A 19,938-nucleotide genomic window follows, 5' to 3' on the forward strand; every position below is an offset into this window, starting at 1 on the left:
TGTGAGTGTAGTGAACATGAATGTGTAAGTTATGTGAGTCTAGTGAATGCGGATGTAAGTTGTGTGAGTCGAGTGAAATTAGATGTGAGTTGTGTGAGTGAATGTGAATGATGTGAGTTGTGTGAGTGTAGTGAATGTGAATATGAGTTGTGTGAGTCTAGTGAATGTGGATGTGAGTTGTGTGAGTGTAGTGAATGTTTATGTGAGTTGTGTGATTGTCGTGCCTGTGGATGTGTGTTGTGTGAGTCTAGTGAATGTGGATGTGAGTTGTGTGAGTCTAGTGAATGTGGATGTGAGTTGTGTGAGTGTAATGAATGTGATGTGAGTTGTGTGAGTCCAGTGAATGTTGTTGTAAGTAATGTGAGTCTAGTGAATGTGGATGTGAGTTGTGTGAGTGTAGTGAATGTGGATGTGAGTTGTGTGAGTGTAGTGAATATGGATGTGAGTTGTGTGAGTGTAGTGAGTGTGGATGTGAGTTGTATGAGTGTGGTTATTGTGGATGTGAGTTGTGTGAGTATAGTGAATGTGGATGTGAGTTGTTTGAGTCTAGTGAATGTGGATGTGAGTTGTGTCAGTAATGTGAATAAGGATGTGAGTGTTGTGAGAGTAGTGGATTTGGATGTGAGTTGTGTGAGTGTAGTGAATGTGATGTGAGTCGTGTTTGTCTAGTGGATGTTGAGGTGTGTAGTGTGAGTGTAGTGAATGTGGATGTGAGTTGTGTGAGTCTAGTGAATGTGGATATGAGCTGTGTGGGTGTAGTGAATGTGGATGTGAGTTGTGTGAGTGTGAGTGTAGTGAATGTGGATGTGAGTTGTGTGAGTGTGTTGATTGCGAATGTGAGTTGTGTGAGTGTAGTGAATGTTGATGTGAGTAGTGTGAGTGTAGTGAATGTGGATGTGAGTTGTGTGAGTCTCGTGAATGTGGATGTGAGTTGTGTGAGTGAATGTGGATGTGAGTTGTGTGAGTGTGTTGATTGTGGATGTGAGTTGTGTGAGTGTAGTGAATGTTGATGTGAGTAGTGTGAGTCTAGTGAATGTGGATGTGAAAGTTGTGTGAGTGTAGTGAATGTTGATGTGAGTAGTGTGAGTGTAGTGAATGTGGATGTGAGTTGTGTGAGTCTAGTGAATGTGGATGTGAAAGTTGTGTGAGTGTAGTGAATGTTGATGTTTGTAGTGTGAGTGTAGTGAATATTGATGTGAGTAGTGTGAGTGTAGTGATTGTGGATGTGAGTTGTGTGAGTGTAGTGAATGTGGATGTGAGTTGTGTGAGTGTAGTGAATGTTGATGTGAGTAGTGTGAGTGTAGTGATTGTGGATGTGAGTTGTGTGAGTCTAGTGAATGTGGATGTGAGTTGTGTGAGTCTAGTGAATGTGGATGTGAGTTGTGTGAGTGTAGTGAATGTTGATGTGAGTAGTGTGAGTGTAGTGATTGTGGATGTGAGTTGTGTGAGTGTAGTGAATGTGGATGTGAGTTGTGTGAGTGTAGTGAATGTGGATGTGAGTTGTGTGAGTGTAGTGAATGTTGATGTGAGTAGTGTGAGTGTAGTGAATGTGGATGTGAGTTGTGTGAGTCTAGTGAATGTGGAAGTGAAAGTTGTGTGAGTGTGGAAAATATTGAACTGATTGAAATTGGGATAATAACAGGTTTGAAATTTGGCTACTAAGCTGATTGTAATGGAAAAGTCTGTGTTTGTGCCTTTCTTTTAACCAATTTCTGTGATCTATGTTTGTACTTTTCTAATAATCAATTTATGTGTTCATGCAACTGACTGATTGAATGAATCCTCACTATCAGTATCTGTAATTTGGCAGTACGCCCAGACCATTGTTTTGAGAATGAAAGATATCTTAGTTTCAAGGTCTCAGCTTAGAGAGAAGAAGCCTTGTAAGGTATTGGTCTGTTACATGCATGACCCAGTATTGGTCATGCATGCAACAGGAATGAAGCAAACGTTATTGATGAATTTATTATGAATGATGAATAAGCTAAATCATGCAAATATAACTTGTCTGCAGTTTATAAGAGAACTAGCAGGACTGCGCCGGAGGAGGTCCGGGTCGACATGTGTACTTGCTGCATTGAGTAGGTTAGAACCTCTCCAGAATGATTCATCTCAGATTGACTTTTTGTGTCCCTGTGTAGAATTTCCACGACAGTATAAACAGTAAAAGTAAAAGTATGAATCATTTCTAATTCCTTATATTAATCAAAACTAGACAGAACAATGTTACTATTGTTTTTTTATTGACAGATAGCCAGGAGCACACTCCAACTCTCAGACATCATTTACAAACTAAGCATTTGTGTTTAGTGAGTCCGTCAGATCAGAGGCAGTAAGGATGACCAGGGATGTTCTCTTGATAAGTGTGTGAATTGGACCATTTTCCTGTCAAAATGTAACGAGTACTTTTAGGTGTCAGGAAAAATGTGTGGAGTAAAAAGTACGTTATTTTCTTCAGGAATGTACTGAAGTATACATGTAAATAGTGAAGTAAAGTACAGACACCCCAAAAAACTAGTTAAGTGGGACTTTAATTATTACTTAAGCACTTTACACCATTGTGAATGGTGTTGCCGTGGTGCCATGGTGTTCCATTGTTTTGGTCGAGTTTGATTGATCTCTTTACTGCATCTATGTTCTGATCTAATGATATGTTTGTGTGTACTGTTTTATCACAATTGAAAACATCCATATGCAGTAGTCCAAGCAGGGAGATGTCTTGTTCTCTCCAGCTCTGCCTTATTGTTCGACCTATGTTGAACCTGAGATGTGTTCTCTTTATGTTCATTTTCAAATAATCTACGCAAGGAGATCACGTATTCTTGATACTCTACCACTGTTCTATTGGCTGATTGAAGTTCCTCCTTTCCCAGTCTGAGTCATAGCAGCTCTCTATTCGGGAGAGTAGAGAGGAGAGGTCATGTGTAACGGCTGTCGTGGGAAGAAGGTGAGGACCAAGGTGCAGCGTGGTAAGTGTTCATCATTTTAATGGTAAAACTGAACACTATCAAACAAGCAACAAAAGAACAACCGAAACAGCTCCGTCAGGTGCAAAACATACTAAACAGAAAATAACTACCCACAAACACCAGGTGGGAACAAAAACATAGAATGCCCACCCCAACTCACGCCCTGACCAAACTAAAATAGAGACATAAAAAAGGAACTAAGGTCAGGACGTGACATAATGTTTAACTAGGTTCGTCTCCCATGTCTCCTGTTACCTCTGACTGTGACCAGCTTCCTCTACATAGGCTACACTCATTATCACTTTGTGTGTGTGAGCATGTGTGTGTGCGTTCGTACATGCGTGAGTGTGTGTCTTGGACAGAACTGGCGTTGGGTTTATATGTAGAGCCAGCAGTGGGTATTTACAATATTTACAGAGAGCAGATCTCTGGTCAAAGGTGCAAGGGAGCATGGGAACTTTGTTTAACATGAAACAAGAGACGATTCACATCTGTCTACTGTTCTAGATCTGACTCCAGACCTGTATCTAGGTCCTCCCAAACACAGCGGGCTCTTCTCCTCCCCTCTTTCCCAGTTGACCTTTTATAATGGAGGTGGAAATGTAGATATTGAGACACGGCTTGTTGCTTTAGAGCAACAGCGACTTGCTTTGGAAGCATTTTGTTCATGATATACTGTTGTTAAACCCACTAATAAAAATACTAATAATAATATATATATTTTTTAAATTCAAGAGATTTTCTCACACCCAAGACGCACAGAACATAGAACACATAACATAGAACATAGAACACAAACAACAAACCCATGTATAAACAGTACAGGTATCATCAGATCCAGATGCTTGTAAGTCACTGAAGATAAAAGCATATTTTAGAAAAACTGAAAGGTTATGTAGCCTAAATAGAAGATTGGCTGGCTACAATAATGTAATGTTTTGGAAGGGGAGTATTTCAACTACAGAAGACCAAAGCTGCTCTGTGTAATACTGAATGACCTTGACCAGGAAGCTGTTGGTGGGCAGATTCATACACACGCACATCAGTTTGTGCATGTGTGTGAGCACGTGTTGCATGTGTGTGTCCTCTCTCTTCCTCTCTGACCTGTCCTCCTTCCATTGTCTTTTTCTGGGTCCGCCAGGCAGCATCATTCACACTGAAAACCCTTTAACTTATTCTCTCTCTCTCTCTCTCTCTCTCTCTCTCTCTCTCTCTCTCTCTACCTCTCTCTCTCTCTCTCTCTCTTCCTCTCTACCACTCTCTCTCTCTCTCTCTCTCTCTCTCTCTCTCTCTCTCTCTCTCTATATATATATATATATATATATATATATATATATATATATATATGTTGTTGAAGAGTGTATATGTCAGCCATTCAGCCACAGAGACAAAGGCCCTGAGTTAATTACCCATAATTTAAAACTGATGGCTGCAGATGATATGTAAATTGTCCTACATGTGTGTGTGTGCATCGCATGTGCCTGTAAACACACACACACACACACACACACACACACACACACACACACACACACACACACACACACACACACACACACACACACACACACACACACACACAGAGAGAGAGAGAGAGAGAGGACACGGGGGTGTGTGGAACAGGGGGATTGTTGGTTGAATAGTATTGTCGATTAATCGATTCCTCATAGATAAATTATTCATGACTGAAGCCGTAATTCTAGGTTGTGGATTTGTGCAATTATACACAGCCTTCTTAAATCCTCTCTGCATACTCAATGTCATTCAGAAAGTATTCAGACCCCTGGACTTTTCCCACATTTTGTTATGTTACAGCCTTATTCTAAAATGTATTCAATTGCTGTTTTTCCCTCATCAATCTACACACAATACCCCATAATGACAAAAAATAAAGAAATGGAAATATCACATTTACATAAGTATTCAGACCCTTAACTCAGTACTGTGTTGAAGCACCATTGGCAGCGGTTACAACCTCAAGTGGTCTTGGGTATGAAGCCGAAGGAGATGGCCGCCGTTTTACAATCCCGTAACCAATTGTACTATTGTGTATGTTTCTTTGTGTTATTTGTAACTTACTTTGTACGTAATGTTTCTGCTACTGTGTCTTATGACCGAAAAGAGCTTCTAGATATCAGGACAGTGATTACTCATCCCGTACTGGATGAATACCCTTTTCTTTAACGAGTTGGACTGGAAGGATTTACTTCAGATGACCAACAAGGCCCTCATCCCCGTCATTCGCAGTAGAAAGAGACGGAGATATCGGGGACGAAGTTCGGGGGGCCTTGTAAGGATCCGTCGCCGAGAGGGTAATCTACCTTTACCATCGGTCCTATTAGCCATCGTACAATCAATCGATAATTAAATAGACAAACTACGGTCACATATATACTACCAACGGGACATTAAAAACTGTAATATCTTATGTTTCACCGAGTGGTGGCTGAACGACGACATGAATAACACACAGCTGGAGGGTTTTAAGCTTTTTCGGCAGGATAGAACAGCAGCATCTGGTAAGACAAGGGTGTATATATACAAATGTTTATCTGTAAACAACAGCTGGTGCATGAAATCTAAGGAAGTCTCGAGGTTTTGCTAACCTGAAATAGTGTATCTCATGATAAGCTGTAGACCACACTATTTACCAAGAGAGTTCAAATCTATACTTTTCGTAGCTGTCTACAGTATATACCACCGCAGACCGATGCTGCCACTAAAACCGCACTCAATGAGCTGTGCATGGCCATAAGCAAACAGGAAAATACTCATCCAGAGGTGACGCTCCTAGTGGCCGGGGACTTTAATGCAGGGAAACTCAAATCAGTTTTACCTCATTTCTATCAGCATGTTAAATGTGCAACCAGAGGGGGGAAAACTCTATACCACCTTCACTCCACACACAGAGACGTATACAAAGCCCTCCCTCGCCATCCATTTGGCAAATCTGACCATAATTATATCCCCATGATTCCTGCTTGCAAGCAACAGCTAATGCAGGAATCACCAGTGACTCTGTCAATAAGAAAGTGGTCAGATGAAGCAGATGCTAAGATACAGGACTGTTTTGCTAGCACAGACTGGAATATGTTCCAGGATTCTTCCGATGGCATTGAGGAGTATATCACATCAGTCACTGGCTTCATCAATAAGTGCATTGATGACGTCATCTCTACAGTGACTGTACGTACTGTACATACCCCAACCAAAAGCCATGGATTACAGGCAACATCAGCACTGAGCTAAAGGGTAGAGCTGTCGCTTTCAAGGAGTGGGACTCTAACCCAAAAGCTTATAAGAAATCCCGCTATGTCCTCCAATGAACCATCAAACAGGGAAAGCGTCAATACAGGACTAAGATTGAATCATACTACACCGACTCCGACACTCGTTGCATGTGGAAGGGCTTGCAAACTATTACAGACTACAAAGGGAAGCACAGCCACGAGCTGCCCAGTGACACAAACCTACCAGACAAGCTAAATTACTTCTATGCTTGCTTCGAGGCAAGTAACTCTAAAACATGCATGAGAGCACCAGCTGTTCTGGACGACTGTGTTATCACACTCTCCGTAACCGATGTGAGTCAGACCAATAAACAGGTCAACATTCACAAGGCCGCAGGGCCAGATGGATTACCAGTACTCCGAGAATGCGCTGACCAACTGGCAAGTGTCTTCACTGACATTTTCAACCTGTCTCTAACTGAGTTTGTAATACCAACATGTTTCAAGCAGACAAACATAGTCCCTGTGCCCAAGAATACTGAAGTAACCTGCCTATACCGTCTGTAGCCATGAATTGCTTTGAAAGGCTGGTCATGGCTCACATCAACACCCTTATCCCAGAAACACTATACCCACTCCAATTTGCATACCGCCCCAACAGATCCACAGATGACGCAATCTCTATTGCACTCAACACTGCCTTTTCCCACCTGGACAAAAGGAGCACCTATGTGAGAATGCTATTTATTGACTATAGCTCAACGTTCAACACCATAGTACCCTCAAAGCTCATCACTAAACTAAGGACCCTGGGACTAAATACCTCCCTCTGCAACTGGACCCTGGATTCCTGATGGGCCGCCCCCAGGTGGTAAGGGTAGGGAACAACACATCCGCAACGCTGATCCTCAACACGGGGGCCCCTCCGGTGTGCGTGCTCAGTCCCCTCCTGTGCTCCCTGTTCACTCATGACTGCATGGCCAGGCCAAGTTTGCAGATGACACAACAGTGGTAGGCCCGATCACCGACAACGATGAGACAACCTCTCCCTCAACATGATCAAGACGCTGATTGCGGACTACAGGAAAATGAGGACCGAGCACGCCCCCATTCTCATCGATGGGGCCATAGTGGAACAGGTTGAGAGCTTCAAGTTCCTTGGTGTCCACATCACCAACAAACTATCATGGTCAAACACTTACAAAAATCACTTACAAACACATTAAGACAGTCGTGAAGAGGGCACGACAAAGCCTATTCTCCCTCAGGAGACTGAAAATATTTGGCATGGGTCCTCAGATCCTCAAAAGGTTCTACAGCTGCACCATCAATAGCATCCTGACTGACTAGTCATTTTAACTCTACCTACATGTGCATATTACTTAAATTACGCCCCTGCACATTGACTGGGTACCGGTACCCCCTCTATATAGCCTTGCTTGTTTTTTTACTGCTGCTTTTTAATTATTTGTTACTTTTATTTTCTATTTCCTATTTTTTGCTGATCCATTTTTTACTTAACACCTATTTGTATTCATTTTTTCCCCTCCAGACGTGATACTTGGCATTCAGGTCAAAGAGTTCAATCTTGTTTTCATTAGACCGGAGAATGTTGTTTCTCATGGTCTGAGAGTCCTTTAGGTGCCTTTTGGCAAACTCCAAGTTGGATGTCATGTGCCTTTCACTGAGGAGTGGCTTCCATCTGGCCACTCTACCATAAAGGGGGAGTGGTGGAGTGCTGCAGAGATGGTTGTCCTTCTAGAAGGTTTTCCTCACTCCACAGAGGAACTCTGGAGCTCTTTCAGAGTGACCATCGGGTTCTTGGTCACTTCCTTGACCAAGGCCCTTCTCCTCCGATTCCGCAGTTTGGCCGGGTGGCCAGCTCTATGAACAGTCTTGGTGGTTCCAAACTTCTTCCATTTAGAAATGGCTACTGTGTTCTTGGGAAACAGAAATGTTTTGGTACCCTTTCCCAGATCTTTTGGCAGTGTCTCTGACATGCACTGCCAACTGTGGGACATTATATAGACAGTTGTGTGCCTTTCCAAATCATGTCCAATCAGTTGAATTTACCACAGGTGGACTCCAATCAAGTTGTAGAAACATCTCAAGAATGATAAATGGAAACAGGATGCACCTGAGCTCAATTTTCGAGTCTCATAGCAAAGGGTGTGAATTCTTATGTAAATAAGGAATTATTATTATTATACATTTGTAAACATTTAAAAAAAAAAAAAATAATCTTTGTCATTATGGGGTATTATTGTTTGTAGATTGATGAGGGAAGAAAAATGTGGAAAAGGTCAAGTGATCTGAATAATTTCCGAATGCACTGTATGTTAAGTGATCTATGGCTTTCATTTAGAATTCCACTACAAGCTTTTTATGGACTTCATGGTTTTTAGCAGCTGATGAAATGTGTTGTATTTGCGAATTTTTGTATTTAAATAAAAATATTTCTTTAATTTCTAAATGACATATTATCCATTTTTATTGTGACTAATTCCCTCAAAACTAGTTTACACATTTCAAGGATGCATAATCATGACAAAATCAGAATTAATCATTAATTTAGTTTAGTTTATTCAAAGACTCATTCTAAAGATCAGTCTCTTCTCATTCTGAAGAAGAGTATATTCTCATTCTAAAAAATAGGATATTCTCATTCTAAAGAGCAGTCTCTTCTCATTCTGAAGAGTCTCTTCTCATTCTAAAGAGCAGTCTCTTCTCATTCTAAAGAGTCTCTTCTCATTCTAAAGAGTCTCTTCTCATTCTAAAGAGTCTCTTCTCATTCTAAAGAGCAGTCTCTTCTCATTCTAAAGAGTCTCTTTTCATTCTAAAGAGTCTCTTCTCATTCTAAAGAGTCTCTTCTCATTCTAAAGAGCAGTCTCTTCTCATTCTAAAGAACAATCCATTATCATTATATAGAAGAGCCTCTTCTTATTTATCATTATATAGAAGAGTCTCTTCTTATTTATCATTATATAGAAGAGTCTCTTCGTATTTATCATTATATAGAAGAGTCTCTTCTCATGTATCATTATATAGAAGAGTCTCTTCTCATGTATCATTATATAGAAGAGTCTCTTCTCATTCTAAAGAGTCTCTTCTCATTCTAAAGAAGAGTCTCTTCTCATTCTAAATAAGAGTATCTTCTCATTCTATAGAAGAGTTGCTTCTCATTCTATAGAAGAGTTGCTTCTCATTCTAAAGAACAATCCCTTCTCATTCTATTCTAAAGAGTCACTTCTCATTGTAAAACAGTCCCTTAGTTAATGAATGGAGGTGAGTTCAGATGTCACTCAATCTGGTTGTCTTTATTTCGAGACAGGAAGTGAGGAGCATAGAGGATCAATGGAGATGACCAGCGCTGAGAGTGCAGTGAGGGAGTGTAACATACCATGTATTTAATCAGACAGAGAGATAGAGCGAGCGAGAGATAGGGAGAGGGAGAGAGAGAAAGATAGGGCGATAGAGGGAGAGAGAGAGAGCGAGCGAGAGCGAGCGAGAGAGAGAGAGAGAAAGAGAGAGAGAGAGAGAGAGAGAGATGCAATAGAAGCTCCTTACTGGAGATACATCTACACATACTGTACAGTAACTGGAATTTGTCATGTTTTATAATGGGAGATATGCAGTAAAAATTTGATACAGGGGCATCTGGACAGTAACTCTGTGTCATAGACTAGAGAGCATAGACACGAGGACACTGCTGTAGGCCTATTTGTGTAATGCCGCTACTTCACTCACAAATAATGTACATATCATCAGTGCACCATTTAACCAAGGCTGTACAAGGTAACATAGTCGAGTCAGAGTTCACATCTAGACAACACTACAATATCATCTCCCTTTGACTCGCCAACTATGGTTCAAGTCAAGTGCCTCTCCCCCATCAACTCACCCTGGTCTCGTGAAAAGACCTGTGGTGACCTCATGTGAAGCGTGGCTGACCTCTGGGGGTCAGTGTGACAGGGGGACCGTGACAGGGGACACTGACTCCACACCTCTGACCTCGCCATTTAAACAGACACAGACAAGTGAAACAGAGTAGCTTCATGAATGTTAAAAAGCAATACAATATATGGGGGATTGGAAATGGTGCAGACAATTACATTGATGGACGTTACAATCTATCTGCAATATTAAAGCTGATCTACCCCCCCTTTTTAAATATTACAAACACATAAGTGCAGAGGATGTGTTTGGTGTGTGTTGATGTGATTATGAATCAGTCTAACTTACTTACATTCTGATTAAAGTTGTAGATATAAAATTTGAAGGGATATGTATATACCATGAAAGTTAAGATTATACATGTATGTGTGTGTGTGAAAAGTCGTATGGCTATTAAACCACTATCTCAGACCATCCTGGCGAGTCGTTAGGCAGCAATAAAAGTCTGTATTAGCATTCAACCATATACACATAGCATCCGTACCCATCACGAACCCTATAAAAGCAGTTAGCATCTAGACTAGCAGTACCCATCTTCAACCCTATAAAAGCAGATAGCATCTAGACTAGCAGTATCCATCACTCACCCTTTAAAAGCAGTTAGCATCTAGACTAGCAGTACCCATCTCCAACCCTATAAAAGCAGATAGCATCTAGGCTAGCAGTACCCATCTCCAACCCTATAAAAGCAGATAGCATCTAGGCTAGCAGCACTCATCTCCAACCCTATAAAAGCATGTAGCATATAGACTAGCAGCACCTATCTACAACCCTATTCAAGCAGTTAACATCTAGGCTAGCAGTAGTTATGGCTTTGCAAGAGCAGGCCACTACGACACAGCCATTTCCAGCCATGATATTCCCTTTGCAATTAATACAATGTAAAATACAGAGAGCCAGCACATCATCAGATGTAGCAGTTTTTCTGAAGCTACTCTGAACATATCCCAGGCATCGTGATCAAAACAATCTTGAAGCTTGGATTCAACCTGACTGAGTTTGAGAGGATCTGCAGAGAAGAATGGGAGAAACTCCCCAAATACAGGTGTACCAAGCTTGTAGTGTCATACCCAAGAAGACTCAATGCTGTAATCGCTGCCAAAGGTGCTTCAACAAAGCACTGAGTAAAGGTTCTGCATACTTATGTAAATGTGATATTTCCGTTTTTTTTTTATAAATTAGCAACAAAAAAAAATAATGCTTTTGCTTTGTCATTATGAGGTATTGTGTGTAGATTTTTTAAAATCAATTTTAGAATAAGGCTGTAAAGTAACAAAATGTGGAAAAAGTAAGGGGGTCTGAATACTTTCAGAAGGCAAGGACCTCAGACTGAGATGGGGTGAAGGTTCACCTTCCTTCCAACAGGACAACGACCTGGGTGTATCTCAGGAAATGCAGAAATGTATGGAAATTCAGGAAATGATTTTAGTTTGAAGTTGAATTGAACGGTATAAAACAATCAATCAGAATGGAGAAAGACCCATTGAAATCACTTACAATGTATGCCTTTGCACCGTAGGTTCATGCCCTGCTCACAAACCAAATGTTGAACTTTTATTATTCAAAAACATAAAACATAAAATACTGTCAAAAAAATAAAATAACGCCCTGCCCTACCTACACCATTCTATCATAAGTGAGTAATTTATTGGGATAATAAAAACATTCTCCCACTCCCAAGACCAATTCCAAAAGAGTCAAGCAAGACCTTGAGCTACAGTTCATGAATAGATTTCGTTTCTCTCTCTGTGTCACGCCCTGACCTTAAAGAGACTTTTTTATTTTCTATTTGATTAGGTCAGGATGTGACTTGGGCGGGCCTAGTTCTTTGTTGGCCTAGTATGGTTCCCAATCAGAGGCAGCTGTTTATCGTTGTCTCTGATTGGGGATCATACTTAGGCAGCCCTTTTTCCCACCTTCTGTTGTGGGATCATGATTTTGTTAGTTGCTGTATATCCTGCAGAACTTTACGTTTGTTTATCTTTAGTTGTTTTTTGGGTGTTCATCAAAATAAAGAAAGATGTACTCTTACCACGCTGCACCTTGGTCTCATTCCAACAACGGTCGTAACACACTCCCTCTTCAGTCTCCACAGTCTACTCAATGAACATGATTTAGTCAATATTGTTTATGAAGAAGTTCTAGTTTTCCTACTAGACAAAACAATACTATGCTATCATCTTTTTCAGCTCTAATTTGTAGAGAACCATGTTCGAATGATTTGATCTGTGCTGATTATGTCTTTGTGATTTCCTCAGTGTGATTCACTGGTTATTTTTGTCCTATAACACTGTTCTCTGGTGGTGATTGTTACAACCAGGACAGAGAAACAGTAGGAACACTGCTCACTAGAACCTTGTGGACGGACTCAGACCTAGTTCTGTCACTAATGTATCAACCTAATAACAAAAGCATGCATCACCATGTGTCAAAAAAAAGATTGTCAGGTATTTGGAGAGATTCAACCTGAATAAAGTTTTGTTGTTGATGCATGCTATCAATAAATACCTGACATCTTAGTCACAATGGGACAGTTTACTATTGACATCAATGAATGATTTACACAAAACTTGGGTGCACATTTCATACATGTATATTTGGCCTAGATTGAAATAGCACAAGTCCAGTCTGATTTAATCTCAGATAGTTTTATGGAGTCAATACATGGACATTGAGCCACGAGTTGAGACATGGGGCCTTATGTATCAAACTTCTTAGATTGATGATTTAAGATCAGCTTTGCTGTTCAGATTATAATAAATAAGGTTACATGGACAGGGAAGAACTGATCCTAGATCAGCACTTGTATTCTGAGATGCTTGATACATACACCCCATGGTATTAAACCCTATCTACAGTAAATCTGGAGAGACTGGGGAGACAGCAGGTTGTCAGTGCAGTGGAGAAACTCCCTGAATCCGGAGGAGTCTATGCCTACTAGGACAGTTTCACTATAGTGTAATCTAACCTAAGCAGATTAACCAGAGGCTATGTCAACGTTAAAAACCACACTGGTCTCCAGAACCCTCCCCTGGGGCCTGATGGACTGATGGACTGATGGACATGACAGGAAGGGCGAGGGGGGGGGGAGAGAGACCTCAATCTGGGTTTGGTTAGGGTCTGCTGGGGTGCTCCTAGTGCTTACATCAGTACGGGTGACCACAGCCCCATGGAGAACTAAGACTAGGATGGGGGCAGAGAGGGAGCAGAGGAGGAAGAAGACAGGGAGGATAGGAGGAAGAAGGGGGAGAGGAGAAGAAGAAGAAGAGGGGGAGGAGAGGAGGAAGAAGAAGGGGAGGAGAGGAGGAAGAGGGGGGGAGAGGAAGAAGAAGAAGGAGAGGAGGAAGGGGAGGGGGAGGAGAGGAGGAAAGGGAGGGGAAGGAGAGGAGGAAGGGGAGGGGGAAGGGAAAGGAGGAAGGGGGAGAGGAGGAAGAAGAGGGGGAGGAGAAGAGGAAGGGGATGGTAAGGAGTGAGGAAGGGGAGGATGGAGAGGAGGAAGAAGAGGGGGAGGAGAGGAGTAAGGGGAGGGGGAAGGGAAAGGAGGAAGGGGGAGAGGAGGAAGAAAAGGGGGAAGAGAAGAGGAAGGGGATGGTAAGGAGTGAGGAAGGGGAGCATGGAGAGGAGGAAGAAGAGGGGGAGGAGAGAATACTATAATACTATACTATATAAATACTATAAGGGAAGGTCCTGGTGTGTGGAGGTGAGCAGTCAGATAAGAGGAGGATGATGAAGGGGGAGGAGTGAGGACAACATGTGTAATCGGATCATTGGCTAAAGCAAATTAAGTAGATGTGATCAATAGAAACTGAATGGCCATGAATCTCCTTCACATCTGACAGCGAGCGAGGAAGGGTGTCACCGGAACAGAGGTGCTGCATCACATTATACAAATATGTATGCTTACTTTATGCTTAGACACACACACAGTGTCAGGTTAAAAGTCCCCACACCACACACAAACACATAGACACACACACACACACGTGCACACACCAACCCAGACTCCCCTGGCTCCTATCCTACTAGTATATAATTTCTCTGTATATTATTTCATTTCAAATGCATTGCATTTTAGACCCCCAACAGCCACGACCACCACCAGGCTCCATTCCAATTCCTGCCCTTACCCCCATAGAGCTATTACCACCCTCAAGTATCAATAGGAGGGACAAGAAGCAATGACATCATCACTACGCTGCCTCTCATCGTGGTGTACTACTGAGCTCCAAGCCCCTTGACTAGTCCTGCTGTAGTCACTTCCCCTCTACACTTCCTGTCTGAAGAGTCCATCCAACATGACCTGGATTAAAGTTACAGAACTCCTCCTCTAAGATGCGTGGTGTTGGGTAAACTGTGGCGGGATGTGTGTCATGTCTGGCCACTGCATGTTCAGATATGCAGATAGAAATCTGGTGAATTAAATACGCTGGGAATCAAGACCTGCGTCCTACCTAAATGGCAACCTATTCCCTACATAGCGCACTACTTTTGACCAGAGCCCTATGGGCCCTGTGCAAAAGTAGCGCACTATATAGGGAATAGGGCACTATTTGGGATCCACTCCATGTCTCACTCTCTCGCTCACTTCTAGCTCATAAATAAAAGAGGAGGGCAGAGCTGCAGAAAGGTATTAACCTGACACCTTCGGGCAGAGCGGTGTGGATGGGCTACAACAGAGTTAATAATAATGGCCTTGACATGTTGAAGTCTCCTAAAATAACCATCCTAGCTACCTGGAGCCTGAATATAAGGGTATGTCTCAAGTGACACCCCATTCCCTACTTTTGGACTCTGGGTAAAACTACTTGTAGTGTACTATATGGAGATTGAGGAATACGGTGTCATTTGAGTCACAGATGATGGCAGAGAGAAGGATTCTGGGATGAGAATTGAACTCAACTGTAATTAGAACTGAGAGTCATGTGATTGTCAATCACATCCAATCGGATTGACTTGCTGGCAGCATCACAGCGTTCTCATTTGTCCTTACAGGTAAATGGATCCAGTCATGTAGAAATGTCTCTAGAGACACATATTGATTATGATGACAAGGCAAGGTTCTGTTGAATCATTCTGGTAACTGTTGTCAAGGCCAGTGGTGGCAGTGTGTTGGTATATTTGGAAAAGTTATCAAAGTAGACTATAATAATGTAAATATATTTCACATCATTTGTATTGTTCATACAGGCTATGGAAAGTCATGCAGATTGTCTGAAAGATTTGAGATACTATTCTTTTCAGTTTTTATAAAAAATACATTCAAGACAAATGTGAGACTGTTGAGTACAAATGAATTAATAAGGGATGAACAATAGACATTCCACACAGAGACTCAGAGAAGTTATAGATTCAAAGATTATAGATTCTGTTTAGGAAAAAGTTCACAAAACTCCATCTAGACTTCCAATAGCATCAGATACAGACTAGACTTCCAATAGCATCAGATACAGACTAGACTTCCAATAGCATCAGCTACAGACTAGACTTCCAATAGCATCAGATACAGACTAGACTTCCAATAGCATCAGATACAGACTAGACTTCCAATAGCATCAGATACAGACTAGACTTCCAATAGCATCAGATACAGACTAGACTTACAATAGCATCAGATACAGACTAGACTTCCAATAGCATCAGATACAGACCAGACTTCCAATAGCATCAGATACAGACTAGACTTCCAATAGCATCAGATACAGACTAGACTTCCAATAGCATCAGATACAGACTAGACTTCCAATAGCATCAGATACAGACTAGACTTCCAATAGCATCAGATACAGACTAGACTTCCAATAGCATCAGATACAGACTAGACTTCCAATAGCATCAGATACAGACTAGACTTCCAATAGCATCAGATACAGACTAGACTTCCAATAGCATCAGATACAGACTAGACTTCCAATAGCATCAGATACAGACTAGACTTCCAATAGCATCAGCTACAGACTAGACTTCCAATAGCATCAGATACAGACTAGACTTCCAATAGCATCAGATACAGACTAGACTTCCAATAGCATCAGATACAGACTAGACTTCCAATAGCATCAGCTACAGACTAGACTTCCAATAGCATCAGATACAGACTATACTTCCAATAGCATCAGATACAGACTATACTTCCAATAGCATCAGATACAGACTATACTTCCAATAGCATCAGATACAGACTAGACTTCCAATAGCATCAGATACAGACTAGACTTCCAATAGCATCAGATACAGACTATACTTCCAATAGCATCAGATACAGACTAGACTTCCAATAGCATCAGCTACAGACTAGACTTCCAATAGCATCAGATACAGACTAGACTTCCAATAGCATCAGATACAGACTATACTTCCAATAGCATCAGATACAGACTAGACTTCCAATAGCATCAGATACAGACTAGACTTCCAATAGCATCAGATACAGACTAGACTTCCAATAGCATCAGATACAGACTAGACTTCCAATAGCATCAGATACAGACTATACTTCCAATAGCATCAGATACAGACTAGACTTCCAATAGCATCAGCTACAGACTAGACTTCCAATAGCATCAGATACAGACTAGACTTCCAATAGCATCAGATACAGACTATACTTCCAATAGCATCAGATACAGACTAGACTTCCAATAGCATCAGATACAGACTAGACTTCCAATAGCATCAGATACAGACTAGACTTCCAATAGCATCAGCTACAGACTAGACTTCCAATAGCATCAGATACAGACTAGACTTCCAATAGCATCAGATACAGACTAGACTTCCAATAGCATCAGATACAGACTAGACTTCCAATAGCATCAGCTACAGACTAGACTTCCAATAGCATCAGATACAGACTAGACTTCCAATAGCATCAGATACAGACTAGACTTCCAATAGCATCAGATACAGACTAGACTTCCAATAGCATCAGCTACAGACTAGACTTCCAATAGCATCAGATACAGACTATACTTCCAATAGCATCAGATACAGACTATACTTCCAATAGCATCAGATACAGACTATACTTCCAATAGCATCAGATACAGACTAGACTTCCAATAGCATCAGATACAGACTAGACTTCCAATAGCATCAGATACAGACTATACTTCCAATAGCATCAGATACAGACTAGACTTCCAATAGCATCAGCTACAGACTAGACTTCCAATAGCATCAGATACAGACTAGACTTCCAATAGCATCAGATACAGACTATACTTCCAATAGCATCAGATACAGACTAGACTTCCAATAGCATCAGATACAGACTAGACTTCCAATAGCATCAGATACAGACTAGACTTCCAATAGCATCAGATACAGACTAGACTTCCAATAGCATCAGATACAGACTATACTTCCAATAGCATCAGATACAGACTAGACTTCCAATAGCATCAGCTACAGACTAGACTTCCAATAGCATCAGATACAGACTAGACTTCCAATAGCATCAGATACAGACTATACTTCCAATAGCATCAGATACAGACTAGACTTCCAATAGCATCAGATACAGACTAGACTTCCAATAGCATCAGATACAGACTAGACTTCCAATAGCATCAGCTACAGACTAGACTTCCAATAGCATCAGATACAGACTAGACTTCCAATAGCATCAGATACAGACTAGACTTCCAATAGCATCAGATACAGACTAGACTTCCAATAGCATCAGATACAGACTAGACTTCCAATAGCATCAGATACAGACTAGACTTCCAATAGCATCAGATACAGACTCATGTGTTGTGATGTTTGTTATTCCGTTGCTGTTCCTCTATCTGTTTGTCTTCACTTGCCTTTTAGACTCAAGGCTGCATGCTGGGAAAAAAACAAAAAAAAGAGTTGTGAATGTAAAGAATATAAAGAAATGGCGAGTCTACTAGAGTGGCCTGTCCTAAAAACAGAGTAGCAGAGAGATGTTACTGTTACCTAGGGCGCCACTCCATGGAGACTAGGACAAATACACCTTAGATAGAAGTGCACTTGCTCTCACTGTTTTGGGAAAGTCCATTTTAGTTGTCAACATTTGAATCATTTTCACAAATCTGCATTTATATAGAATATGGGGCCGAAGCGTGATAAGAGAATAAAACCAGTGACAAAACAACCAAACAGAGACACCAGTGGACAGCACCTACAGCGTCCACACTACTCACAGTTCAATTACACCTCCTTTCAACATCTTCATCATCAGTGCAGTAAATGTTGAGAGTGACAGTATAAATGTCAGACTCTAATGCGTGCCACATTGTGTGTAGCACGATGACATCTTCTGTGCTGTAAACTACCTCATATCATTATGTTGGAGAACAGGTTCAGGCTCCACTTTCAATTCAAAGATAATGATATAACCATGGCAACACAGATAGCATGTCAGCATACTGAGAGGAAATCTACACATTAGTGTCACTCAAAGCACGACTCCAAGGGTTGAAATTACTCATTGTCCCTTTGTGGGGGGGCTCTAAACATAGTGGCGCTGGACCAATGGTAATATTATGAATGGTTATGGGGATTGGGGGTCCCATGTTAATACTTCAACACTTACTGGGGGGTCCCTGATTCGGTATTGGGTTGCCCACCCTTTCAACCCCTGATTCCAACCGCTCAGAACTGACAAACAACAACATTATTTGAAACAATGCCAGGTTACCCTAAGACCCCTAAATGTCACTGAGCATGGTCATCAATACGCCTCATGTCAAGGTTGGGCTTGTAGGAGAGAGAGACGTGCCGGGGCCGAGAGCGTGAAAACCTTCAACACAGAGAGGAGAGAAATGTCAGCGGTGCAGAGCAGAGGCGTGACCTAACCTTGCCCCCAGCCATGTCTTGACGAGTCTTCAATGTGACTGAATGTTCAAAGGAAGCAGCGGAATGCAGGAGAGAAGTCTCCTTCCCTCTCATCTTTTCTCATCACACCATAGAATTTTCCTCTGAAAAGAGAGGACATTTGGGGGTTGTGAAAGGCATTCCTTTAGAGCCGTTTTGACCACAGAAGCAGCACATCCATGTCAATGAGTCCATTGGCAACATACACAACAGACTATAACAAGCACAATCAATTTGAGTCAAATATACACAAATATAATAGCAGCCTAAGCACCACAAATACAATAAGGTACTCTGCATTACTAAAGCCTGGACATCATCATCAGGTATTAGCTGAGCTAATAGAGTTGAGGTCAGAGGTCGTGCTCTCTACTGTGTTAGGGCTGCAGCAAGCTAATTCAACCTCTGAACAAACAAGGTGGGAATCACCCTCACGACACATACCACCATTAGCATATTTGGCTCTGTGCATCTCAACAACACTGCCACGTGCAGCTAGAAACCGGTAATTGCGGTGAGCATTCTGCTTTTCTATTATTGTACTGTTAATAGAGCGGTCTGCTTTGGCTGCCTTCACAGATGAATGTTTTGGCTGCCTTCACAGATGAATGTTTTGGCTGCCTTCACAGATGAATGCAGCTAGTGTCTGCAGAAAGCCTGATGGATGTACAAATTAATAGGCAGAGGACAGAGAGGATAGTCGCAATCAAAAGCCTCCTCCGATATAATTACAACTCTTTATCCCTCCTCATCACACACAGAGGGTCCTCTCCTCTCTCTCTTTTCCCTCTCTCTACCTCTCTCTCTTCCTCTTCCTCTCTCTCTCTCTCTCTCTCTCTCTCTCTCTCTCTCCCTCCCTCCCTCCCTCCCTCTCTCCCTCTGCAAAGATCACCCTTGGCAAGCCGACATTAATTGCTCAGACAAAGGTGTAGTTTGCACAACAA

Source organism: Oncorhynchus clarkii, chromosome 11 (genome assembly GCF_045791955.1).
Source record: "Oncorhynchus clarkii lewisi isolate Uvic-CL-2024 chromosome 11, UVic_Ocla_1.0, whole genome shotgun sequence".
In the NCBI taxonomy this organism is placed as follows: Eukaryota; Metazoa; Chordata; class Actinopteri; order Salmoniformes; family Salmonidae; genus Oncorhynchus; species Oncorhynchus clarkii.